At 41.4% G+C, this 26813-nt stretch overlaps 1 protein-coding gene and 1 pseudogene across 1 annotated transcript in view; one reads left to right on the forward strand and one right to left on the reverse strand.

Annotated features, from left to right (window-relative positions):
- LOC133755991 (dystonin-like) overlaps positions 1–26813 on the reverse strand; it is a 492822-nt gene that overhangs the window by 457704 nt on the left and 8305 nt on the right.
- On the forward strand, positions 8287–9400 carry LOC133756345 (signal recognition particle 19 kDa protein-like; annotated as a pseudogene).

Here is a 26813-nt window from a genome sequence, read left to right on the forward strand (position 1 = left end):
CCACGGGACTTGGGATATAAAGGGACATTGGGATCTGGGCAGGCCACTGCCGCGGCCGCCCCTCCTCCTCTTTTCTCCTCTCCCCTTGCCCTTTCCTTCTCTCTCCACGAATAAAGTTCCTTGAGAACCGAGAAACAGTGACCGTGTCGTGACTGCATTGGATCCTTGCTGGTGAGGGTCCGACATAAAATCTTTTTTAAAAAAAAGTGGAATTGCCAGGCCATAAAAAGAAATTTGAAGGGCCACCAGTGTGGTGGGTTAAGCCACTGCATGCAACACTGGCATCCCTTATCAGATCGCTGGTTCACATCCTCGCTGGTCCACTTCAAATCCAGCTTCCTACTAATGTGCCTGAGAAGGCAGAGGAAGACAGCCCAAGTACTTGAGCCCCTGCCACCCTTGTAGTAGACCAAGATGGAATTCTTGGCTCCTGGCTTTGGTCTGGGCCAGACCTGGCTATTGTAGCCATTTGGGGGGAGAACTTGTATATAAAAGATCTCTCTCTCTTTCTGTCTCTCTCCTCCATCATTCTGCCTGATAGATAGATAGATAAACTTTTTTTAAAAAAAGTTGGAGAGATACTACCAAATTTGTGTATAACATTTTCGTACCAAATTACATTTGTACCAATAGTATGGAAGTGACTGGATTGGAGAAAAATCCTTTTTTTCTGTTTCCAGTCAGATGGGCAAAGCACAGGTCTTAATTTGTACTTTTTTATTAGTAAAATTGGGAATCTTTCCATATTCTTATAAACCACTTTTTATATTTTCTCCTTTGAGTTGTCTGATCATATTCTTGGCTCATTCTACCAGAAGCTTTTTATACATGTGAATAAAATTATTTGCTATCCTTGCAGCAAGTATTTGTGCCTAGTTTGCTACATATATTTTTATTTGGTTGTGCAGAAGCTTAGAATTCATAATTAAAAACTGCCAATCTTTTCCTTCATTACCACTAAGTTTCAATTTTTCTTAGAAACTTTCTCACAACTCTTAAAATATTCTGTCTTCTCATATTACTTCTTCATCTTTTAAATGCACATTTATAATCCATCTAGAATTCATTCCATGAACATTTTTAATATGTTCTGAAATGAATTTTTTACTATAATGTGAGATAACTAATTTTATTTCCTCACAAGTGGGTAATGTCATCCACTAAACCATTCTTTCTTCAATGTACTGGTAAACTGGCTCTGTTGGGGAAAAAAATCCTGATATAGGGTATATTAGTTATGGTTCTCCAGAGACATCAAATTGATAGGAGATGATAGATGGATGGATAAATAGACAGATATGGAAGTTTATTATAAGGAACTGGCCCATGTGACTATGGAGGCTGATTAACTCCAAATATACACAACAGGGCAATGTGCAAGAGACCCAGGTACAGCCCACCAACATTTTAGTTCAAAGGCCATCAGGCACAAAGAGCTAATGTCCTGGCTGAAGTCTGAAGGCATTACTTTGTGAGAGGCAGAGGTTTTCAGACCATTCGTTCTATTCAGGCCTTTGATTGGTTGAGGCCTCCCTACATTATGAAGGACAATCTTCTGTGCTCAATTCCCCACAGAGCTGGCTCTCCCCAGCAGACAGAAGCCAGTTCCACCACCACAGGATGGGGACTGATTTCATATATTTTACATTGATATGTTTTTATGTATGTATATGCACATACACATAATGCAGTTTTTCTGTGTTCAAAGACAGCCTGAGGACAATCTGGACCAGAATAATTGAGAGGACACTATTTCGATGACACATCGTATAATGGCTTCTTCTCAGCTTTGGTCATCTAAGGTTTCTACTAATATTCTTTTATAGTGGAGGAAATTTGACAAAAGCAATAAACTACACAGCTAGAAAGCTAGACTTTTTGGCATTGGAAACATAAAAGTCATCATTTCTAATTTTCAAATGTCTGTCACCTATTTTAATATAATCATCAAGAGGAGCTGCCTCTGCATTTCAGGAAACATCTCTCATATCACTGTATCTTATGTTCCCAAAAATGTTACCAAATAACTTCTCAATCACAGCAAAAATTCAAAATGAGAGGCTACTTTCTTATGCTATAGAAATGGACTTAATTCAGCTCATCCTTCTATGGTTAGAACACCTCCAGCAAAGGAGTGAAAGCTACATGTCCAAAAACACTGTTGGAAACAGATGTAGGGGATAAAGGACACCAAGTTCTATAAGTGGCCACCTGAGTTTTAAAAATCCATATTACAAATGCTTGCTTTAATTTAATAACACAGGAGGAGAACTGGGGTATTCCATTTTGTGTCAAACTTGGATTGAATTGGCTGACATTATACATTCATGTCTCCTTTTTTTTTGTTTTTTTTTTTAATTAAACTTTTATTTAATGAATATAAATTTCCAAAGTACAGCTTATGGGTTACAATGGCTTCCCCCTCCCAAAACTTCCCTCCCACCCGCAACCCTCCCCTTTCCCACTCCCTCTCCCCTTCCAATCACATCATGATTCATTTTCAATTCTCTTTATATACAGAAGATCAGTTTAGTATATATTAGGTAACGATTTCAACAGTTTGCCGCCATATAGCAACACATAGTGAAAAAAAAATACTGTTGGAGTACTAGTTATAGCATTAAATAAGAGTGTACAGCACATCATTCATGTCTCCTTTCTGACCCAAGAATTAAGAACGATTGATTTGGGCATCTTCATGGTGGCCTAATTCAAAAAGCCTCTGTAGCACAATAATGGTTGGCCAACAGGAGATAAACACACATATGCATGCACACACACACACAGTCAAAATAACATCAAGAAGAAGAGAATTGGTTTCTCATCTAGACCCTGTGGTCATGAATCATGAAAGCCAGTGGTCACAAATCAGAGCTCACATTCACTCTACCCCTGGCAGATAAAGCAAAAATGGGGAAAACGAGAAAGGCACTAAATTTCACAGGATGCCTGATCCAACGGTGGTAAGGCAGAGTCTGGGGCAAAGCAACATAAGGAAAGCCCTTCCTCTGCTTAGGGTATAGTAAGGTTAAGAAAAATAAAACAGAAGCCAACTAAAAGGGTAAAGAAGTCTGCCTATGCCAATGTCTTGCAGAGCTCCCTCGATATTATCCTCTAGTAATTTGATGGCATAGGTTGTTGAGTTGATTTTTGTATAAGGTCTAAGGTAGGGGTCTGGTTTCATACTTCTGCATGCAGAGATATAATGTTCCCTGCACCATTTCTTGAAGAGATTATCATTGTTTCAGGGATTGATTTTAGCTCCTTTGTCAAAGATTAGTTGGTTGCAGATGCATAGCTTGATTTCTGGGGTTTCTATTCTGTTCCATTAGTCTACATGCCTATCTTTGTGCCAGTACCAGCTGTTTTGATTATAACTGCCCTATAGTATGTCTTGAAATCTGGTATTCTGATGCCTCTAGTTTTGTTTTTGTTGTTTAAGACTGCTTTAGCTATTTGGGGTCTCTTGTGTTTCCATATGGATTTCAGCATCGTTTTTTTCCTGTATTTGAGAAGAATGTCATTGGTATTTTGAGTGAGATCGCATTGAATCTGTAAATTGTTTTCAGTAGAATGGAAATTTTTTTTTTGACAGGCAGAGTGGACAGTTAGAGAGAGAGAGACAGAGAGAAAGGTCTTCCTTTGCCGTTGGTTCACCCTCCAATGGCCGCCATGGCCGGCATGCTAAGTCGATCCGAAGGCAGGAGCCAGGTGCTTCTCCTGGTCTCCCATGGGGTGCAGGGCCCAAGCACTTGGGCCATCCTCCACTGCACTCCCGGGCCACAGCAGAGAGCTGGACTGGAAGAGGAGCAACTGGGACAGAATCCAGCACCCCGACCGGGACTAGAACCTGGTGTGCCAGCGCTGCAGGCGGAGGATTAGCCTATTGAGCCGTGGCACCGGCCATAGAATGGACATTTTGATATTGATTCTTCCAATCCACAAACATGGAAGGTTTCTCCCTTTTTATTGAATGTTCTTCTAGTTCTTTCTTTAATGTTTTATAAATTTTCCTCGTAGAGATTTCACCTCCTTGGTTAAATTTACTTCAAGGTATTTAAATTATTTGTAGCTATTGTGAATTGGACTTTCTTAGCCATGACACTGTGTAAACAGAAGCTACTGATTTTTGTGTGCTGATTTTATATCCTGCAATTTTACCAAACTCTCTTACGAGTTTCCATAGTCTCTTAATGGAGTCTTTTGGTTCCCCTATATATATAGAGTCATGTCATCAGCAAACAGGAATAATTTGACTTCCTCTTTTCCAATGTGTATCCCTTTGACTTCTTTTTCTTACCTATTGGGGTCTGGCTAAAACTTCCACTATACTGAATAGCAATGGTGAAAGTAGACACCCTTGTCTGGTTCCGGATCTTAGTGGAAATGCTTTAACTGATTTAATAACCTGGGCAGGAGGCCTGGCCTTGCCCTTGACAGTCCCTGGACTCTATCCTTACCCCCACCAGTCTGAAACTGTAATTTTAGGGCATTCAACTAAACCCTGTGCTGCTAGGACTCCTGCTGGGATCAAGCTTACATTTACTTCAAGGAAAAGCAGCAGCATTGCTCTCTAGACTGTGTACACTCTGGAGAGAAGCAGCATCTCCCAGAGGAAGACACTCCAGCTGGAGAAACCTTAAATGCAATCCCCTTGGCATCCATCCTGCATTGATTCCCTACTCTTAAAAAGCAGACAGAAACAGGCTCCATGGGACAGAAATGAAGACACTCATTGGATGTTCAGGTAAAAATGAACCTTCTTCCATTTCAGCTGATAAAACCAGATCATTTTTCCAAAAGTATTAAAAATGTCTAGAGAAAGGGTATTAACACTGTTAATTAGCCAATTAACACTGTCACCACCAAATAATGTTTCCCCATTTCGGGGACAATGGAAAACTCTTTAAAAAGATTAATTTTTAACTCGTATGCAATTCATTAATGATCATAGGCATTATGCAAATTTCCAAAATTTACTCCTCCATGAGTCAATACAAATATATATATATATAAAACAATACATCAATAGGAGAAAATTAGAGTGCAAAATATTTATCTACAGAGAATACATAAATAAATTAGGATGTATTTTGGGCAAGTAACATTAGTGGAGCAGTAAGAAAAGGATAGCAATACATATATGATCTTAAATAATTCTGGAGGCTAAAATGAGTCCAAAGAATTCTAAATTCCTCCCTTTGTCATCCAAACACCACTTGCCAATTAAAATCTTTCCAGCAGCTGAAGATGCAAAAAGATTCAAGTTAAACATAACCCCCAGATCTATTTATATTTATACTCTCCCTGTGGAAGCATCGAGAAAATAGCTTTTATTTCCCTCAAATCCCTCAATTTGATCCTCTGCTTTCAGGTCACCTCACCTCCCAAGTGATCTATTTTTAGTATCCCATATTAATCCCTTTGATTCCCTTATCTCGACTATCATCATTTCCTGAGCGGGACATAATTTCCTGAGACAGGAAGGATAAACACAAATGTCCTGAATTATTATAAAGCTAAAAGAATATTTCAGACTCTCAGGGCCTTGAAAACTGTCTTTCTGACCTACTCTGATGCATGCCTTCTGAGTGAGCAGATTTAGAAAGAGAGTATGTTGCCAGAAAAGCATCTGCAGTGTGAACATAAATCAAATGTAAATTAAATTCATTCTGAATGAAATCATTATGTTTACTTTTTTTCATACTATGCAAATGGCTTATTGAAAACCCACCTTTTAGCATCTAGGGCACAGTAGTAAGTCCCTTCAGAGTCTACTCACCCATCTGCCATTCATCTTTATTTTTGCTCACTTTTATTGGCTCTCATTTATTCCACAGTTCAACTAACATTTTTGAGACCTACTATGCATATAGCACAGTGCTAAGCATTTGAAACAAAAGATTTGATTTGGAAGGTGCTCTCAGGAGCAACCAGACCAGTGAGGAAGCCAGGCTTACACATAATGCAGTGATGGTAACATGAAGGAAGCCAGCCCAGAAAGCAACATGGGAAAATCAAGGAGGTGATCAGTTCATGGGGGAAACGGGAAACCACTATGTGAGGGAAGCCAGGGCCACGGCTTCAAAACCAGTGAGGCTTCAGCAGGGTCACAGGTATGCAAAGGCAAGCTTGTCAAAGACAGAAGAAAGCACAGAGGCACTGAAAAGCAAATGATGATCTACGATGCCAGAGATGAGGCTGGAATTAACGAGTGCTACTCCACCTTTTCCTTCACTCACTCTAACGGTAGTTAGGTGGTGACCCTGGATTTTTTTTTTAAGAGGAGACTGAAGGACTGAGTGAAAAGCTTACTACATTTGCTTAACTGAGTCGATAGGAGGATATGCTCTCCTCCAGCAGCTGGTACATTTATGGTTCATCTCAGCCCGAAGTGTACTTGGAGAATTTAAGAGAGAAGATGAGGGGACGCAACATTAAGTACCCAGAGCCATGATTCTGCTGTGATCCCATTTATGATTCTGCTAAGGAAATGCAAATCTTTCTTTGCAGGGTCATAGCTTAAAAATGGTATTGTTCAAGAGTAACCTCAGTAGAGAACAGCCACAGAATAGGAGGGGAGAGAAGAGCAGGTAAGAGGGAGAATTCCTTGGAGACATAGGTATAATAATTTGAGACTAAGAGGCCACCAGAGACACACTGCTTATTTCACAGTCTGGTGTGGACTAGCACTGGTACCTTTTAGAGCTGTGCTTCACCAAGCCAGCAGTTGCAGAATAAAACATCATTTTAGGTCTTAGCCATTTCTGGATTTATTTAATGAAAATGATCTCTCATTATATGATCTCAAACTAGAACCAGTCCCAGAGGTTCTCATAAAGGAATGCTTCCAAAGCTTAAAAAAACAAAATCAAGAAAAAACAGCAACAAAAGCCTGATGATGTTCATGTTAAATATGATTTGAACTGTTTCAGAGTTTACAAAAAACATAGAAGACCTCAAATTTGTATAAAGCAAATATAACATTGAAATTAAAACCCAACATAGATTGTCGCAAAAAACTCCAGACCATTCAAAGTCATAAAAATTAATGCAAAAATACTAACTAAAACATTCACAAGCATTATCTTAAAATAGTCACCCCCCCCAAAAAAAAAAAAAAACACAACATGATGAAGGATATCTTGTTACAGAAATTCAAGAAAAGTCCCATGTTAGAAAATCTATTATTGTATTTCATAGACCAAAAGAGAGAAACCATACAATCACCCCTTGACACAGAAAAAGCATTCAAAAAATTGAGAAAACAATCTTGTTAAAAATATTCAATAGTACAGGCATAGAGTAGTCATTCAGGACTGAATCCTTTCAGGAAAGCAAAAAGCATGCCAGGTATTTCAATAGATGAGATTTAACAAAGGTAATGTTGAAATAAGTGTCAGAGGACTGGACCAGCAAAAATAGGACACCGGGGTAAACATGGGATAGTAAATGCAAGGAAGCAACTACCACCTAAGGGGTGAGGGGACAAAAGGAAAGAGACTGGGTCATGAGAAGAGGGAGCACAAAAGAACACTCTCACAAAGCCAGGACTCCGCCTTGTGAGATGCTAGTCAGCTGCTCTTCATCCTTAGGAACTCTGTGCCTCTGAGTTTGGCTCACCTGATGATTTTTTTATATCTTTGTCTCAAGCAAATTGCTATCCGAAGGCCTAATTTCCTTATCAGCAGCATTAGTCATTTTTCCAATGTTCATTTGAATAATAAAGATAAAAAAGCAAAAAATTTTTTTCAAATAATTACACAAACACTACTGAACAAAGACAGCCGTGTTGCTGAAACTGTTTATAAGCAGGCAGCTCTCAAAATATTCCTTTGTCATGACTGAATGACATAATCTGAAATCCTGGCATGGAAACCTGCTCAGGATGACATTGATGTACTATGTGAAAAGGAAGTTCAGAAATTTGAACACGTTTTTGTTTTGTTTTTCCCTTATATTGTGGAATTCAAAATTCAATCACTTCCTGCTGCTCCCATGTCAGTCATTTATAATCTGGCAGAAATTGGGTTGATGTAATAATCCTCAAATTTTATCCACCTGCATTTTTCAGCATGGAAATGAAATTCTGATTGGAGTTGAGAGTAGAAGTTTGGATAAGAAAGGCAAAGGGCTTGTTTTGTTTTTGTTTTTAATTTTCTGTGTAGCAAGACAGAGAATGAAAGCTCCAATCCACTGGTTCATTCTCCAAATGCCTGCAAAAGCTGGGACTGACCTGAGGCCAGGTTCACGTTGGTGTATTCCAACCAGACTGTCCTTGTGGGGATGGCCTGTGCAACTGTCCAGTCCCCAGCAGATCAGGACAGGTTTATGTGCATCTACCCGGTATACTTAAACAATAAGAAAACCATTGCAGAGGGGAGATGGATCCCCATCAGCAAAGCTGTTGAAAATCCTACAGCTACAGAGCTTCGAGATGTATGCTCAGGGGGTCAGCGCCGTGGCACAGTAGGTTAATCCTCCACCTGTGGTGCTGGCATCCCATATGGGCGCCGGTTCTCGTCCCAACTGCCCCTCTTCCAGTCCAGCTCTCTGTTATGGCCTGGGAAAGCAGTAGAAGATGGCCCAAGTCCATGGGTCTCTGCACCCATGTGGGAGACCGGGAAGAAGCATCTGGCTCTTGGCTTTGGATGGGCGCAGCTCTAGCTGTTGTGGCCATTTGGGGAGTGAACCAACAGAACGAAGACCTTTCTCTCTGTCTCTCCCTCTCACTGTCTGTAACTCTAACTCTCAAATAAAATATTTTTTTTAAAAAAATGTATGCTCAGCAGTTGGACTTCATGTATTTCTTGAGAAAAAGAAAATGTATTCTAGAGAAAGAAATCATGATGTTCAATACAGAGGCAGATGGCTGGCACCATGGCTCACTAGGCTAATCCTCTGCCTGTGGCGCTGGCACCCGGTTTCTAGTCCCGGTCGGGGCGCCGGATTCTGTCCCGGTTGCTCCTCTTCCAGTCCAGCTCTCTGCTGTGGCCCAGGAAGGCAGTGGAGGATGGCCCAAGTGCTTGGGCCCTGCACCCCATGGGAGACCAGGAGGAAGCACCTGGCTCCTGGCTTTGAATCAGCACAGCGCGCTGGCCATAGTGACCATTTGAGGGGTGAACCAACAGAAAAAGGAAGACCTTTCTCTCTGTCTCTCTTACTGTCTAACTCTGCCTGTCAAAAAAAAAAAAAAAAAATACAGAGGCAGAGCCCGGGTCCAGCTCTCACAGGAAGATGGCAGCCTCTGTCTTGTGCAGTTCCCATCATGTAAGTCAGTAATGCTGTATGCAGCAGAAATGACACCGAACCTGAAAACAAAGGTGCAAAAAGCAGGAGGCAATGACCTGAGATTCAACGAGGAGAGGGAATGAGGTCCGAGAATGTGACGCCACTGTAATGGCCATGAGTGGAAGCTTCTAATTTGTACCTGAGGGGAACAAGCTTTTTGCTTCCATCACGTAACTGATCTGTGAACATCAGTGCCTCCATCTTCATCATCAGACTTGACAGTGAAATAAATGTACATCAGAAGTTTGTATCTAGTTCTTATGCAGTATACAAGAAAGAACTGTTTTGTCCTCCAATGATTTTTTTTGTGAAAAAAAAAAAAAAAGAATATTTTTAAATGGACAATGGACTGTGCCGTAAGTTACTTGAAATCCCATATTCCTTTGTCCTCTATGTAAACATATGTTTCAGATAGGTTTAGTGAGATTTTTTTTTTATTTGACAGGTAGAGTTATAGCAGTGAGAGAGACAGAGAGAAAGGTCTTCCATCCTCTGGTTCACTCCCCAAATGGCTGCTACGGCCGGCACTGCGCCTATCCAAAGCCAGGAGCCAGTTGCTTCGTCCTGGTCTCCCATGCAGGTGCAGGGGCCCAAGCACTTGGGCCATCCTCCACTGCCTTCCCAGGCCACAGCAGAGAGCTGGACTGGAAGAGGAGCAACCGGGACTAGAACCCAGCACCCATATGGGATGCCAGCGCCGCAGGTGGAGGATTAACCAAGTGAGCCATGGCTCCGGCCCCTAGTGAAATTTTAAATACACATTTTGTTCATCTTTTAGGTTAATGAATAAATTTTTAATTAAAAAATAACTGGGATCCAGGAACACCATCCAGTCTCCCAGGTGGGTGGCAGGGACTCAACTATTTGAGCAATCATTGTTGCTTCTGAGGGTCTGCACTAGCAGGAAGGTGGAGTCAGGAGCCAGGGTGAGGTATAAAACCCAGATATTACAATGTAGGACACAGGCATCTTAATCAGTGTCTTAATCACTAGGCTAAATGCTCACCCCCACAGACAGCAACTGAGAAGCTCACTGGCACTCAGAAGTAGGGCAAGCCTAGGTAAGATATTAAAGAAGATGTTCAGAAAAGCCAAATAGGCACTGGAGCAATGGGCGCCGAGTGGGGGCAAGAAAAGAGTGGGAGAGCGGAAGAAGGAAAAAGAGCAGAAGCAACTTACAACTACTTTGTGATCTTTCAAGTATGCCCTGGTGGCTGCAGCCATTTATGTACTGAATGCCATGTGTCCACTCAGCAAATGTTTACCAGCTATCAAATATTTAACCAGCAATAAATACTGCATCCATGCCAGATGCCACACAAGGCTATGGAAACAAGACAAAAATTACAATACTTGCCTTGGGAAGACAGAGGAATAAATCCCCACATCTGATGCCCTCATGCAGCCCCAGAGAGGAGACCGTTTGGAAAGACTATGAGATAAAGGGAAGGAAGTGGTGGTGTTTAACCCTCATTTTAAAGTAAGAGTTTGTCATGAAAAAAGTGGAGTAGACGAAGTCCAGCCTGAGTGATGGCATGAAAACAGAAGGGGATAGGAATAGGGCGCACATGCATTACAGGTATGTTGGAGCTCATGCTGAGACAAGTTGCACTCATCCAGGAAGCCACAGGAAGCCATTAAGCAAAAGGAGTAGAAGATCAGACCTGAATACAGATGGCTAACTCTGCCAACGACATAATAAAAGGTGAACTGGAAGCCAGGGCCAAGGTGACCAGTTCCTACACTGACTTAGGCATTTTTAACATTTGTCACCATTATGTATTATCTTATTAGATCTACTCATCTTTTCAGTTATTGCCCTCATGTTATGACTATGCAATTTAGCTTGCAAACAGCAGCACTAATCAGAGGGACTGTAAAACAACAGACAAGAACCAAATTCTCCCTAGCAAAAGGGGCAACTGAATTTGCCCCATGGCCGGTGCCGCAGCTCAATAGGCTAATCCTCTGCCTGAGGCGCCGGCACACCGGGTTCTAGTCCTGGTTGGGGCGCCGGATTCTGTCCCAGTTGCCCCCTCTTCCAGTAAGCTCTCTGCTGTGGCCCTGGAGTGCAGTGGAGGATGGCCCAGGTCCTTGGGCCCTGCACCTGCATGGGAGACCAGGAGAAGCACCTGGCTCCTGGCTTCGGATCAGCGCGGTGCGCCGGCCATGGTGGCCATTGAGGGGTGAACCAACAGAAAAGGAAGACCTTTCTCTCTGTCTCTCTCTCTCACTGTCCACTCTGCCTGTCAAAAAAAAAAAAAATTGCCCCATCACAGGAGGCTTTTAGTGTAAGTAGTTTGATGCAAGAAAAATGATAACTCTTGCTTTTTTCATTTTTTATTTGAAATGCTAACAATAATATATTAAACTTTGGTATGCTCTTAGCTTATAAATTCTAGCATATTGGTTGTAAATGCTTCAGCTCAAGAGGGGAACAGTTCACCAATCTGTCAATCACCATCCCATCAGGGCACTTTACTATTGTGTATATTATATGTGTACTATACATATAGGGGTGGGAGCAGATATGCAGGAATACTTATGTCTCCACTATCAAAAGGGACAGATTGGCGCTGATATTGTGGTACAGCAGTTTAAGCCACAACCTATGATGCCAGCATCCCATATGAGCCCTGGTTCAAGTCTGGCCACTCCACTTCCAATCCAGCTCCCTGCTAAAGTAACTGGGAAAGCAGCAGAAGATAGCACAATAGCTTGGGTCCCTGCCAGCCGTGAGGGAGACTCGGATAGAGTTCCAGGCTTCTGGCTTTAGCCTGGCCCAGCCCTGTCTGTTGTGACAATTTGGGGAGTGAAGCAGTGAATGGAAAATCCCCCCCTCTCTCTCCCCCCACCCTGCCTCTCTCTGTAGATCTGCCTTTCAAATAAATAAAATAAATCCTTTTTTAAAAAGTGGGGGTGGAGAGATGATCCATTGTGTGCACTACTCCAGTGTGGCCACTCTCTGCAACCAAGGATATCTCTAGGTTGACCATTCCAACTATCAATTCACATGGTCTCAGGAAACACAACTTAATTTCAATATTAATCTTTAAAACATAACTAGGGAGCTATGGTTTCTTTTTTAAAAAGTATGTTAACATATTCCAAAGCCAAATATTGCTATCCACTAAAAAAAAATTACTACTTTTTCTTCAAACAATACAGATAACCAAATATATCTGAAAAGATTTTTTTTTTTTTTAGTTTTTCTGGATTATTCCTGTGTACTCTATTAATTGGCAGTATCTCTTGGTTTTTCTAAGCTACGCACGCTACTTCAGCACGCTACTTCAGCTTTAATTAAAAGACCCGTTGCCATAGTTTCTCAGAGAATAGCTCAAGGCATGCTGGAGTCCATTATTTTCTTCAGGTTTCTAAAGAAATTGTAATAGAACAGCCAAAATTTCCCAGTTTTATCTCCCAGCTAGTAGAGCTTATGACTTGCAGCCATACAGCTAGGTATTCTAAACATTTCAGGAGAGTCTAACAATTGGGACAGTTATCAGAAATTCAGCCTTTGGTTCTTTTCTTCTGCACATGGGTGATGTAACCATGCAGCTCAGCCACAGACAGCAGACGGAGGGGGAGTTCAGCCTCACAAAACCTCTGATTCCATCTGTGGAAAACACCAGCACATTTCTTTTTTCTAATAACAATGGAGAAAATGCACTACATTATTGCTTCTCAGCCTTTTGGCTAAGATCAAGAGTAAAACACACTACATTTCCATGTTGTAGTGATAATCGTGTGCCTCCTATGTTTCAATTATTTCAGAAATGTAAATTCTAAAATGCTCAAAAAGGCAACTTTCAGAAGAAACACTCAATAATGGAAATTCATTTCATTAAGGATTTCAAAACATTACAAAGGGAAATTCAGTGAATCTTAATTCTTAAAGCGAAAATTTGATTCCATTGGAGTCCTACTCTGCTTCCACATGGCAAAGACCACTATCTTCAAATTCTGAAGAATAAGCTCAAAGGTTATTCTGACCTTTCAATGTCAAAGAATGTGAGTAACACTGATCCCTACGTACCTTAGAAAAGGCAAATGCCAGTTCGGCAAGTTGTGAATTTGGCCTCACTTTTCTGTTTCCAGGTTGCTATGAGCATGCACTGTGCAGGCAGGTGGACCAGGGTTTGAGTTCCATCTCTAAGGACCATGCAACCATACACAAATGATGACTAAAGGAGACAGGACATATGGATAGATGCCTGGTACAAAGGAAGCACTCAGAAAACAGTGACTGTTATCATTTCTCCGTAACTAGGTCATCTCCAGGTCAGAATGTGGGGCAGGATTGGATCTCACTGTTTTCATCATCCTGGCTCCCATCGACTATCATTTTAGTAGCTAACATAGATCATTCAATTACTGATATTTCCAACCTAAATAGTACACAAATCAGTTGCCTTCTTTTTGTTTATTCCCTATCACTCAAAGTTCTCTTAATCTCTCTTTTCTAAAAAGTGTTTGAGGAAAAGACTTCCATAACCTTGGCAACTGATGACTAGAGCCTAGGGAGACTACTGACGCCATAAACAAGAGTGTCAAATTGTTAAGTCAGCAACAGGAGTCACTGTGTACTTACTCCTCATGTGGGATCTGTCCTTAATGTGTTGTCCAATGTGAAGTAATGCTATAACTAGTACTGAAACAGTATTTTACACTTTGTGTTTCTGTGTGGGTGCAAACTGATGAAATCTTTACTTAATATATACTAAATCGATCTTCTGTATGTAAAGATAATTGAAAATGAATCTTGATGTAAATGGAATGGGAGAGGGAGAGGGAGATGGGAGGGGTGCGAGTGGGAGGAAAATTATGGGGGGGAAAGCCATTGTAATCCATAAACTGTACTTTGGAAATTTATATTTACTAAATAAAAGTTAAAAAAAAGTGTTTGAGGAGCTCGCATAGTAGGCTAAGCCTCTGCCTGTGGCACTGATTCATGTCCCAGCTGCTCCTCTTCCCATCTGGCTCTCTGCTATAGCCTGGGAAAGCAGCAGAAGAAGGCCCAAGTCCTTGGACCCCTGCACCCACGTGGGAGACCCAGAAGAAGCTCCTGGCTCCTGGCTTTGGATCTGCCCAACTCTGGCTTTTGTGGCCATTTGGGGAGTGAACCAGCGGATGGAAAATCTTTCTGTCTCTTCCTCTCTCTGTCTGGAACTCTGCCCCCTCAAATAAAAAATCTTTAAAACATATAAATAAATAAAAAGTGTATGAGAGACAGAAGTCCCCTATTTTTAGCCAGGTACAAAGTGTAGACCAAGAGCATAGGGAAACTGCAGAAGTCCTGTGCATATTAAATTATATTTATTATGGGAGAGGGAGTGGGAGATGGGGGGGGGTGCGGGTGGGAGGGAAATTATGGGTGGGGGGACAGCCATTGTAATCCATAAACTGTACTTTGGAAATTTATATTTACTGAATAAAAAAAATAAATTAAAAAATTTTAAAAACCGTAAAAATTATATTTATTAATGAATGAATAAATACACATTAAATAAACAAAGGTTCCATTTTGTCATAGCTACTATGCTACAGATCCCTATAATATCTTTGATAGGTATTTACATAGGAAAAAGTATATATTATCTCATTGATTTTCACAAAATCCTATGAAAGATAGAACTAGTTATTCCTGCTTCTCACTTACCAAAAGAGACAGCAATATTAAGTGATTTACTGAAGGTAAGCTAAGGAACAGGGCTTAACCTCCAGTATTTTAACACCTAAGTCAGGATCCACTCCACTTCTCACGTGATCCAATCACTGCAGCTTAAAGACAGGAGGTGGAGAAACATCTCCCAAGTGAATTCCCATTGCCACGTGTATTTTCTGCATATTCACTTCTTCACTGTTCAAACTTGCAGCCCATGGGCCTGAAAAGGATGTCCTACCATTATGCAGCTGAGAAACAACCCAGCTGAAATTTCAGCTTATAGATTGTGGACAACTTTATGAATTACTACTCCTGTTTGTCCAAATGTCACAGATAACTCATAGAAAGCTGTCTACAGCACACCACAACTGAATCACAGCAAAAACTAACTGCCCTACAAAAGGCATTTTCTAGCACAAATTTTTACGTGGTGGTGATTTTTTCAATGATCCCAATTGCAGCTAGACAGAGATATCTAGTCATCATCCTGAAAGAGTTCTTAACTCTGTGGCCTATAAATCCACATATGAGCACTTCTACGGCCCCTGCAGGCACTTGAAAGTATATACAGAAGCAATGTATCTACTTACTTATTTGCATTTTTCTAAAGATGTGGACCACAGGCTCTCTTTAGGTTTTTAAGAGTTCCCCAAAAGTTAAGATCCTGCATAGGGACCTCAGAGTAATAGAATTCAGACTTCAGTTTTATGGGTTACTTTTAAAAAATTTCTAATTTCTATTTGTGACTGTATCACTTTCCTTATCCCCAAAAACTGGAACATTCATTTGAGGTTTGCTTCGGATGCCTTACCACAATATCAAGGAGGCAGTCACACTCCAGGCGGATCTGAAAGGCTCGCAAGTGCCTGCTGCCTCCTCCAGGCAGCTCAGTGCAGAATGGGTATGAGCAGGAATTTACTTAACGTTTTTAATGATTCTCCAGAGTGGGTGCCAGTTAGTTATTTAAAACCTGCTAGTGGTCTACTGCTCAATGACTTCTAAATGTGAGAGTTGTACTTCTCTAGTAAACTTATCAGTAAACACAATGAAATGTATACTACTTTCTCTAAAATATGCAAGTAGTTCGTTAATGTCTATTTGGTTTTCTCAAGTTGAAGGGAAATCTAGAAAACATGAAGAATAATGAGACTGGACAAAACAAATTTTGAAAAGAAATCTTTCCAAATGAAAAATGTACTGAGGAAAGATTCTTCAAAATTGCATAAACTGATAAAATAAATGTAATCTTCAGTATTGCATGAGTTATATGTAGTAAAACACATCTCTACCAGTATCATTCAACTAGATAACAAAATGCTACAAGGATTCCTAAAAAGTAAATAGTAAAAAAGAGCAGCAATAGGCTGGAGGTGGTGGGGGTACAGACTAATTGGAAACAGACCATGGTTCCTGTGACAAGGAAGTAGTAGAAGCACATCTCTTGTTGAGACAGCCCTAAAACTGGACGGAATGCATTCAGCATTTAAGGTTGGTGAGTAATGAATAGGAGCAGGTGGACTGACGTAAAAAGGCCAGAAATCAGAAGACACGAACCCAGTGATGAACTTGCCATTTTTGAGGTCCATTATCCCCATGAAAGAATGCAGCCTGAAACTCACAAGGGGATACTGAGTCTCAGGAGAGCTACAGAAGAGCTCCCTAATTCCAGTTTGAGAACTAAGAAGGAAAAGTCTTTAGACCCAGAGAAAGTGCCCATTTTTATCCTCGGAGTTCTGTCATTCCTCATCACCTTAAAAATCCCACAGGCAACAACATTAGAGGTCCTGAAAGCAGCTCATAGCAACCAAAACGTCCCCTCCCATCTCTCAAGAGAGGAAGGCAAACTCCTATCACTTTATTTTCTGACTCTACCTTCTTGCCACCAACACAAGCACAATCACAGAACTGTGTCCCACAATGGGAAAATAAAAGTCCTAACTTTCTGGCTAGATAAACAAAAAGGGAATTTAAAAGTACTACCAACCCTGCAGAAATTAAAAGGAGTAAAAGCAACTTTAGGCCAACAAATTAGACAACTTAGGGGAAATGAATAAATTCATAGAAAATCACAAATTGCCAAAGTAACTCAAGAAGAAAAAAAATTTGAATAGCCATGTGAAAAGACAAACAAACTAAACTGATAACTTAAAATATTCCCTCAAAGAAAGCAATAGCCTGAAATGGCTTCTCTGGTAAACTAGAATTAATGTTAGTAATTCACAATCTCAGAAAATAGAGAAAAACTTAGGGTTCCTTCTTCTCCCTTTCATCTCTCTCTTCTCCTCCCCTTCTCCTTCATCCTTACTTCAAGAAGTTCTCTCTCTCTCTCTCTCTCTCTCTCTCTCTAGTTTTCTGCCTCTCAAAAAGAAAAAAAAAAAGACTACATATTATATGATTCCACCTATATGTAACATACAGAAAAGACAATCAATAAAAATACTGAAAACAAATTAGCGGTTGCTTGGAACTTGGAGTTTAGAACAAGTACTGACTGTAAACAGACATAAGAAATCTTGCTGGGGTTATGGGAAATATTCTAACACTGGAATTATTGCTCAATAAAATTTTTGAAAAATGATGTCAGACCTAGAAATTTTAGGATGTTATTTCCATATATATGAAACCAAAAAGTTAGAAAATACTGCCTATGAAAAACCATAGGTAAAGCTTAAAATGAGTGTTTTGGGGTAGTAGACAGCAGCAATTAGAAATAAGTCAGGGAGCCAGCACCATGGCAAAGCAGGTAAAACCACCACCTGCAGTGCTGGCATCCCATATGGGCGCCAGTTCGAGACCCAGCTGCTCTGCTTCCAATCCGGCTCTCTGCTAGGGCCTGGGAAAGTAGCAGAAGACAGCCCAAGTCCTTGGGCCCATGCTCCCACGTGGGAGACCTGGAAGAAGCTCCTGGCTCCTGGCTTCAGATTAGCGCAGCTCCGGCCATTGCAGCCAATTGGGGAGTGAACCAGCAGATGGAAGATCTCCCTCTCTCTCTTTCTCTCTCTCTCTCTGCCTCTCCTCTCTCTGTGTAACTCTGACTTTCAAATAAATAAATAAATCTTTTTTAAATTTTTATTTATTTATTTATTTGAGAGGTAGAATTACAGACAGTGAGAGAGAGACAGAGAGAAATGTCTTCCTTCCGTTGGTTCACTCCCCAAATAGCCGCAACAGACGGAGCTGCGTCAATCCGAAGCCAGGAGCCAGGTGCTTCCCTCCTGGTCTCCCATGCGGGTGCAGGGGTCCAAGCACCTGGGCCATCCTCCACTGCCTTCCCGGGCCACAGCAGAGAGCTGGACTGGAAGAGGAGCAGCTGGGACTAGAACCCGGCACCCATATGGGATGCTGGAGCCGCAGGCGGAGGATTAACCTAGTGCGCCACGGAGCCAGCCCCAATAAATAAATAAGGAAGGAAGGAAGGAAGGAAGGGGGGGGGAGAGAGAGAGAGAGAGAGAGAGAGAGAGAGAAAGAAAGAAAGAAAGAAAGAAAGAAAGAAAGAAAGAAAGAAAGAAAGAAAGAAAGAAAGAAAGAAAGAAAGAAAGAAAGAAATCAGGGGCCAGCATTGTGGTGTTTCAGGTAAAGCCATGGCCTAAAACACTGGCATCCCATATGGGTGCTAGTTCAAGTCCCAGCTACTCCACTTCTGATCCAGCTCCCTGTTCAGGGCCTGAGAAAAGAAGCAGAAGATGACCCAAGATTGTGGGCCCCTGCCATCCACATAGGAGATCTGGATGAAGTTCCTGGTTCCTGGTTTTGGCCTGGCCAGTGCTGGCTGTTGTGGCCATCCAGACTGTGTACCAGCGGGTGGAAGATCTCTCTCTCTGTCTCTCTCTCTGACATTCAAATAAAATAATTTTTTTTTAAAAGTAAGAAATCAAAATGTGCCCTATAGCAGACTGTAAAAGTGGTCAAATGCTATGCAAGTCCTCTCATCAGCACTTGACTGCTCCACTCTGTGACTGGCTTTGGCTAAAGCAATGCATCAACTAGGTTTTTCACACGCCAGAGCCTAGACCTAGAATCTGAACCTCATCACATGTGCTACAACCTGGTCTAGCTTATCAGAAGATGAGAGACCAGGTGGAGGAAGTGTGAGTCAGCCAAAAGCTGACCAAAGGTATATCAAGGAGTTACAAATATGCTGAGTCAACTCTGACCCAGCCTAGAACAACCGCCAGCTGGGCTCAGTCCATCCACAGAAACATGAGCTAAATGGTTAACGTTCTAAGCTACCAAGTTTTAAGCAGTTTGATACGAAGCAGAAGCTAACTGATACACTATAAGAACAGTAGTTGCTACTGGACAACACAATGAACCAAACAGATGGGTTTTGTGAAGCTGTCCATAATGGACAGGCCTCCTATAAGCACAGCTGACATTTAACCCAGTATGTGCAATACCACCCCCATCCCATGTCAGAGTACCTGGATTTGACAGCCAGCCCTAGATCCAGATTCCAGCTTCCTGCCAATGTAGACCCTACGGAGGCAGTGATGATGGCTCAAGTAAGTGGGTTCCTGCCACTGAAGTGGGAGATCCCTGTTGAGTGAAGGCTCCCCGTTTCAGCCCAGCCTAGCAACAGGTATTGTGGGCATCTAGGAATGAACCACGCATGGGAGGTATCTGTCTCTGCCTCGCAAGTCAGTAAAAAAATAGAGTAGAACAGGAAAGCTGCAAACACTGTTGACCTATTATATAAGTTGGGAGTCACTGGGGCAAAAGAACTAGCTGCATGAGTGAAGTGAGAATAACAGTGAAAATTTCTCCAGAAAGTTGATCTAAAAGTCTTAAATGAACAGAAAAGCAAGGGAAGTAAAATCAGAAGGTGCTAATAAGCTGAAAACCAGGGAGGACTTAACCTGGTCCTGATGAAAATAAAAAGGAAACTCATGAGGAGTCAGAGATTAGGCACAGAGATTAGGAGAGTATATGATCAGCTATTTCAGAATTCAAGTATGTGGAGTCAGAGCAGCTTTATGGCATGATAAATTACACACAGGGAGAATGGAAGGAGGAAAGACATACAGGTAGGTAGATAGTGACATATATAGGTATAAAAAGTTAATTACAGGAGCCAGCGCTGTGGTGTAGCAGGTAAAGCTGGCACCTGCAGCACTGGCATCCCTTATGGGTGATGGTTCAAGTCCCAGCTGCTCCACTTCCAATCTAGCTCGCTGCTAACCTGCCTGGGAAAACTGTGAAATATGGCCAGATCCTGGGCCCCTTGCCCATGTGGGAGACCAGGAGGAAGTTCCTGGCTCCTGGCTTCAGCCTAGTCCAGCCCATTGGTTTCAGTCATTTTGGGAGTGAACCACAGAATGGAAGATCTCTTTCTACTTCTCTCTCTCTAACACTGCCTTTCAAACAAATAAATAAATCTTTTAAAAACAAAAGTTAATTACATAAAGATTAGAAAGTACCTCTTATATCTAGGCTTTCTTTTTCTGCTGCCTCTCCAAACTGGCCAAATCATTTTTATTGTTTTTACATCTTGATTGCATTTAATTTTGTAAATTCATTTTAGTTGTATAGATGTATGTAGATCTCTCTTCTAAGAAAACAATGACATAAGTAAATCTGGTAGAAATGGAATGAAAAAGCTTTTAAACACACTATAAAAATACCATAACACACTTAAAACATGATAGAAACTTTTTAAAGGAAAAAAAAATCCCAGAGATTCAAGTGTGTATGCGTGTGTATGTGTATCCAACCTTAATGAGTTGCCATCTAAAGCAGAAATTCTCGAAGTCTGGTGGGCAAACTTCTAAGGTCCATGAGATTCTTTCAGGGTGTCTACAAGGAAAACAAACTACTTTGGAAAACTACTAACCCATATTGATGTCCTGTGTCAGTTTTGACATATTTTTCCAAGGAATCTTTTCACTTCATTCTAAAATGTCAATTTTTCATAAAATTTTACAGTATATTCTCTTATCCTTGTCATGTCTGTAAGGTCTACAGTATTAACTTTTCATTGCCATACCAGTGGCTTGATCAATCCAACTAGAAGCAAATAAACTTTATTGATCTTTTCAAAGAATAAATGTTGGTTTGTTTTCTCCAGTGTGCATCTTTTCTCTATTTCATCCCTATCTGCTCCTGTCTTTTATACCCATGTATCACTTAACAACAGGGATACATTCTGAGAAATGCATTGCAAGGGAATTTCTTTGTTGTGCAAACATCACAGAGTGTACTTATACAAACTAAGATGGCCATGACATCACTCATCAATAAAATCTTACTGGACGACCATCATATATGCAGTCCATCATTGACAGAAATACCATTATGTATAACTATATCTCCCCATTGCTCTGAGCCTCTCATAGCTGATTTTAAACATTTCCTCTTCTCAAGTAGATATTGTTAGAGCAGTATGTTTTCCTCTAAGCTCTACTTTGGCTATATCATACAATTATAAGAACTGTTTTCATTACCATTCAATTCAAAATATTTTCTAATTTCTCTTTTGGCTCTTACTGCCTGAGTTGCTTATAAGCATGTTATCTAATTTACAAATATTTATGGGTTTTGAACAGATCTTACTGTAATTGAGTCCTAATTTAATTCTGTTGTAATCATAAAATATAATTTCTACAGTTTTAAAACTTTACCTTTATTGTGACTTGGTTTTTATTTTTATTTACTTTCATTTTTATTTGAAAAGCAGAGAGACAAGAGGCGGACAAAGAGAGATTTTTCCATTCACAGATTCACTCTCCAAATGCTCACAACAGTTAGACACAGGCCAGCAGTCCAGAAATCGATCCGTGTCTCCCATATGGGCGGCAGGGCATACAGTACTTTATCTGTACATCCAAGCATATCAGCCGCTGCATCCCAGGGTGTACATTAGCAGGAAGCTGGGCCAGAAGCAGAACCGGGACTTGAAACAGGCGTTCCAATAGAGGATACAAACAAATCAAGCAGTAACTTAACATCTGTGCCAAATGCCTGCCCCTGCTGTGACTTCTTTTAAGGTCTACATGAACTTTTCACGCGAACTGGTTGTATGAATGTGGTGTTCTATAACTACTAGGTAAAGATAGTAGAAAATGTTGTTTATCACCTACTCTTCACTGTTTTCTATCACTTGCAGAGAGAGAGATGTTTATACAATGTGATGATCACCAACTATAACATTACCTATTTCTCCATTTACTTTTGACAATCTCTACTCCAAACATTTTAAGGCTCTTTTAAGGCACATGCACATTTATTATTACGTCCTCGTGAGCAATCGGCCCTTTCATCACTACAAACAACTCTCTTTATCTGTGTCAATACTATTTGCCTTGGCACTTATTTTGTCTGATATTAGTATAGCCAGTCCAAACTTCTTAGGCTTATTGTTTGTATCACTTACATTTTCCCAAGAACTCATTTCTTCTGGTTTTTTTTTTTTCTTCTTTTTTAAAGATTTATTTACTTGAAAGGCACAGTTACAGAGAGAGAACGAGACAGAAAGAGGGAGACAGTGAGCTTCTATTCACTGGTTCACTCCACAATAGCCAAAGCTGGGCCAGGTTGAAGCCAAGAGCCTGGAACACCCTCTGGGTCTCCCATGTGGGTGGCAGGAGCCTAAGCACTTGGGCCATCTTCCACTGCTTTCCCAGGAACATTGGCAGGGAGCTAGATTGGAAGTGGAGCAGCCAGGACTAAAACTGGTACCCATAAGAGATGCTGCTGTCACAAGCTCCAGCTCCACCTGCTGTACCACAAGGCCGGCCCCCATTAATTCATTTTCAATCTGTATCTATACACTAGAGTGCATTCCTAGTCAAGCCTTACTACTCATCCATTCAGATAATCTCTCTCTTAACTGGAGCATTTAGTTCACTAATATTTACTGCAATTATTATTATGGTAGGATTTAGGTCTATAATTTCATTATTTTCAGCCTGTCCTCTGTTTTTTTGTTTGTTTGTTTGTTTGTTTGTTTTTTGAACCAGTGTACCCTCTCTGCTGCCTTCTTTAAATCATTTGTATATGTTTTAGAATTGTATTTGAATTTATCTATTGCCTTCACAATACTTTTTGCTGTTTGCTCTGAGGATTAAAATATTTAGCCTTCGAACCAGTGCTATGGTGCAGTGAGCAAAGCCACCACCTGCAATGCCAATATCCTAAATGAGCACCAGTTCGTGTCCCAGCTGCTCCACTTCCAAACCAGCTCCCTGCTAATGTGCCTGGAAGGGCAGTTTTAAATGGCCCAAGTCCTTGGACCCTGGAAGCCATGTGGGAGACCTAGAGGAAACTCCTGGCTCCTGGCTTCAGTCTGGCACAGCCTCGACCATTGTGATCATTTGGAGAGTGAACCAGAGCATGGAAGATCTCTCTCTCCCCTGACTCCCTCTCTCCTTCTAACTCTGCCTTTCAAATAAATAAATCTTTTTTAAAAATTTATACTTATTTGTTAATATACAACTTCCGATAAATTGTAGAAATCTTGCAACCACATAGGGAGAATTCATTTACTCCCCTGCCATTCTCCATACTACAGTTGTCAAACATTTATATATATTATCATTCTCATAAGACAATGCTGTTACTTGTGCTTTAAACAATTATATATATTTCTCAATTAACAGTAATAAAATGTTATTTTATATTTATCTTGGGATGTGCCATTTCTGATTCTTTATTAAAACACAAATATACCACCACATTTCTCAAAACTAGTTGAACAGATTACCAATGAAACCATTAGGCTCTTACCTGGCATGAATGCATAAATTACTCATTAAAAACTGTCCTGAACTTTTCCCTTAAGCTCATGACATTTAAGGCAATATCACTTAGCACCAATGTGGTTGTAAACAAAACAAACTCCGGCACCGGAATTGGGTAATGCTGATGATAAGGTGAAACTGTATAAGATAATTCAGTTATGTAATTCAATGTATGTTTGTCAACTTTTTTGATTATAAATTGAAACATATAATAAAACTTGTTTAAAAATCTCAGATCAAATTATGAAAATTTTTTCAATTAAAATAAAGTCAAGGGGCCGGTGCTGCGGCTCACTAGGCTAATCCTCCGCCTGTGGCGCTGGCACCCCAGGTTCTAGTCCCAGTCGGGGTGCCAGATTCTGTCCTGGTTGCCCCTCTTCCAGGCCAGCTCTCTGCTGTGGCCCGGGAGTGCAATGGAGGATGGCCCAAGTGCTTGGGGCCTGCACCCCGTGGGAGACCAGGAGAAGCACCTGGCTCCTGCCTTTGGATCAGTGCGGTGCGCCGGCTGCGACAGCCATTGGAGGGTGAACCATTGGAAAAAGGAAGGCCTTTCTCTCTGTCTCTCTTACTGTCTAACTCTGCCTGTCCAAAAAAATAAATAAATAGGCCGGCGCCGCAGCTCAATAGGCTAATCCTCTGCCTTGCGGCGCTGGCACACAGGATTCTAGTCCCGGTTGGGGTGCCGGATTCTGTCCCGGTTGCCCCTCTTCCTGGCCAGCTCTCTGCTGTAGCCAGGGAGTGCAATGGAGGATGGCCCAAGTGTTTGGGGCCTGCACTCCGTGGGAGACCAGGAGAAGCACCTGGCTCCTGCCTTTGGATCAGTGCGGTGCGCCGGCCGCGACAGCCATTGGAGGATGAACCATTGGAAAAAGGAAGACCTTTCTCTCTGTCTCTCTTACTGTCTAACTCTGCCTGTCCAAAAAAATAAATAAATAGGCCAGCGCCGCAGCTCAATAGGCTAATCCTCTGCCTTACGGCGCTGGCACACAAGATTCTAGTCCCGGTTGGGGTGCCGGATTCTGTCCCGGTTGCCCCTCTTCCTGGCCAGCTCTCTGCTGTAGCCAGGGAGTGCAGTGGAGGATGGCCCAAGTGCTTGGGCCCTGCACCCCATGGGAGACCAGAAGAAGCACTTGCTCCTGACTTCGAGTCAGCGCCGTGCGCTGGCCACAGCGCACCGGCCACGGTGACCATTGGAGGGTGAACCAACGGCAAAGGAAGACCTTTCTCTCTGTATCTCTCTCTCACTGTCCACTCTGCCTGTCAAAAAAATAAATAAATAATACAAAATAAAATAAATAAATAAATAAATAAAGTCAAGGAATATTTCCAACTCATTTTAAAAGGACCTGAATCTGTGTATCTTCAAAGTAAATTAAGCAGACCTTAGAATAAATCTAAAATAAAAGAAAAAAGGATTTACTTCCTTCCACCTAAGGAAAAGAAGAATATAGGATATTTTGTAAAATCCATAAGAATTGAGAATTTAACTATCAGAAAACATCAAACATCCATTCACTCAGCAAACATTTACTAAACTCTAAATGCCAGACATCAAGCTAAGAACTAGGGGATTTAGACTGTATTCAAAACTTTCTCAACCTTATCAAGCAAAAAAAGTTAACTGTTATTGTGAGGAGGGAGCCAAGAAAATTTCCTAAAAGAGATGACCTATGAGCTGGGATATGAAGATGGAGCAGGAATTATGTCTTCTGTGCTTGAACACTTTTGTTTTTCTTATAGGTGGTTGGGAAAGGAGGAAAGAAAGGAAAAGAAGCCTTCTGAGCTGGAAATAAGGCAGACAAAAACACTAATCCTAAATCATCGTGGTTAATTTGGCGAATTACAAGAGGTGTGGACAAATGATAGACTACACCTAACAAAAGGACATTACATGGGGATCTTAAGAAAGATGAACTTTAGGCCGGCGCCGCGGCTCAATAAGCTAATCCTCCGCCTTGCAGCACCGGCACACCGGGTTCTAGTCCGGGTCGGGGCACCGATCCTGTCCCGGTTGCCCCTCTTCCAGGCCAGCTCTCTGCTGTAGCCAGGGAGCGCAGTGGAGGATGGCCCAAGTGCTTGGGCCCTGCACCCCATGGGAGACCAGGATTAGCACCTGGCTCCTGCCATCGGATCAGCGCGGTGTGCCGGCCACAGCGCGCCTACCGCAGCGGCCATTGGAGGGTGAACCAACGGCAAAAGGAAGACCTTTCTGTCTCTCTCTCTCTCTCACTGTCCACTCTGCCTGTCAAAAATAAAAAAAAGAAAAAAAAAGAAGAAAGAAAAAGAAAGAAAGATGAACTTTGATATTGGGATGGAACTGAAACACTACAGGAGGATTTTAAGTACAAGTGGAATATGGCTTACTCAATCCTATATCCCCAACCTACCTTTACTACAAACTCTAGGAAAGATGAAAAGTTCATATCCCAAGGCTGCTTGGCAGTGAGACACGACTTTGTGACATTTCTGGCCAGTGAAAAGTAAGCAGAAATCTAAACTAAAAATGCTTCTAGCAAGATTCTGATTTCCTGATGACCATCCACAGCTGGTTCTGCCCCTTCTCCTCCTTCCTGCCTTGAATTTGGTCATGATGCCCGCAACTATGCCAGCCATCTCACAATCATGAGAAAAGACCCAGATGATTCCAAATATATCAGCAATGACCCAGGAAAGTGGCTCAAGCAAAGCCTACAGCCAAGTCTAGGCTTCTTACCATAAATGAGTGGAAATACCTATTTATTAATAACCATATTAAGTTGGGCTTTCCATTGCTTGAATCTGAACATCTCCATAACTGACACAAGTGTTAAAAATGAATTTGTATTTCAGACTTATCTTTATTAAATTTATGTGGATGTACTGGGGCAGAGGGAGATGAAGAGAGACTTGTGTGCACCCTTCTTATAAGGCCTGAACCAAGGGAATAGCAATTGGGACAGTTAAGGAGGTAGAGTTCAGAGATGTTTAAAAGAGAAGACAGGGCACGAGGGATAAGAGAGCTGTCTCATATCTTCTCAATTTCTACTTTGAGCAGCTGCAGAGGAATGGGAGGATAAAGTAGATGTAAGACACAGATTTCAGCGTGACCCTTACACCATGTGGGAGTACACTGAAACAGT

The sequence above is a fragment of the Lepus europaeus genome, chromosome 3 (assembly GCF_033115175.1).
Source record: "Lepus europaeus isolate LE1 chromosome 3, mLepTim1.pri, whole genome shotgun sequence".
Taxonomy (NCBI): domain Eukaryota; kingdom Metazoa; phylum Chordata; class Mammalia; order Lagomorpha; family Leporidae; genus Lepus; species Lepus europaeus.